This window comes from Apteryx rowi, unplaced genomic scaffold, assembly GCF_003343035.1.
Source record: "Apteryx rowi isolate R43461 unplaced genomic scaffold, aptRow1 scaffold_554, whole genome shotgun sequence".
Classification (NCBI taxonomy): Eukaryota; Metazoa; Chordata; class Aves; order Apterygiformes; family Apterygidae; genus Apteryx; species Apteryx rowi.
Window position 1 is genome coordinate 314,423 of NW_020450821.1, and position 1,726 is coordinate 316,148.

The window sequence follows — 1,726 nt, forward strand, 5'->3', positions numbered from 1 at the left end:
GCGCACGGAGCATCCCGGGGCCGCGGGAGCGGAGCGGAGCAGAGCATCGCCCCATGCGGGGTGCTGCGGGACGGTGGCCGGAGCTGCCGGTGGGACCCTGCGGCCGCTTCCCCCCGAGCGCACCGCACGGGCCCACGGGAAAAGCCGGGCGCTGGCCGCGTCCCAGGAACCAGCCAGCACCGGGGCCGGCACTGGCTGGGATTTGGGTGAAAGATCCGGGAGAAGGGGCAGCCCGCGCTGCCGGCGGGGCCGGGGTTTCGGCGTGCCGGCGGCGCTGAGCCCTGAGTCACGGCGCCGCTTCCGGCAGCGCCGCCAGGTCTCCCCCGCCGGTGTTTACCGAGCCCAACCCCGCCGGCTCGGAGATCGCCCGCTCGCAGGCGGCGCGGTGGCAGCAGCAAGGGCGGCCACGAGCGAGCAAAGCGGCTCCTGCGACGCCGGCGCCGGCGCTGTGCCGAGCGGGCCGGCGCTCGAGCAAGATGCGGCAAGTTTTCCCATCCAACAGGGCCGCTTTTACGAGCAAAATTTCAAGCTTCGCATAGTTCCCCGCCCCTCGCGGCGCAAACGGTCTCTCCTGCCCCGAGGACGGGGGCGAGCGGCAGCGCCGAGCGCCGGGGACGTGCCGGGCTCCCGGCCCTTCCCGGGGCTCCCGGCTCCTGCCTGCCCGCGTCCTCCGCCGAAACCAGCCGGCTCCTGCTCCTTAGCAATTGCCGACGGCTCAAGTTTGCGCGTTGCCACTGGGCCATCCGGGAAAGCTGCTGGACTGAAGAAACGCCAGGACGTCCAGACCGAAGTGCCGCTCTCGCGGCCRCGGGGAGCCCGGCGGGTCGCCGGATCCGCAGGGGGGAGCGCCGGGCCGGCAGAGGGGCCTGGAGAGCCCCGGGTGTTGGAGGGAGTCGCCGTGCCGGCTCCCGGTGCCGGCTCCCGGTGCTGGCGGGCGATCCATCAGCGGCAGCCCCAGAGGGAGGTTGCTGAGGGCACTGGGGGGATGAGGGAAGGAGACAGGATAAAAATCACCGCRCTAGCGGGGCCGAGGGAGGCAGCGCCGGGAAGATAGCGCCGAGCCATTTTTTAAAGGCAGAGACAGCAGGCATGAGCGAGGCGGCAGCCTTCTCCCCCGGCCCCGGCGCTGCCCGGCCGCAGGCGAGGAGCTTCCCAAGCCGAGGGAAGGGCAACGCGGCGGCGCTGCCCCCGGACACCCCGTGCTGCCCCATCCCCGGGTCCTGCCGAGCCTGGTGGTAGTGGTCTGCCCCATCCCGGGGTTTTACACCCGGAGAGGAAAGGTTGAGGCCACGGCACCGACTCGCCAGCCACGTGCAGCCCGCGCTGCTCGAGGGCCGCAGGGCAGAGCTGGCCAGGGCACGGACAGGCAGCACGCGCGTCTGGCAAGGAGACCCCCGTGCACCTCCCATGCGCTCAGCAAGGAGACCCCCATGCAGCTCTCATGCACCAGGTCAGGAGACCCCAAAGGGCCCAGCAAGGAGGCCCCCGTGCACCTGGTGCGGAGGCCTCTGTGCCTCTCCCGCACGCCTGGCGAGGAGGTCCCTGGGCACCTCCCGTGCACCCAGCGAGGAGACCCTCATGCACCGGCAAAGAGGCCCCCATGCACCTCCCGTACACCTGGCGAGGAGACCCCAACGCACCTCCTGTGCACCCAGAGAGGAGACCCCCATGCAGCCAGCAAAGGGGCCGCTGTGCACCTCCTGCACACAGAGCAAGGAGAGCCCCG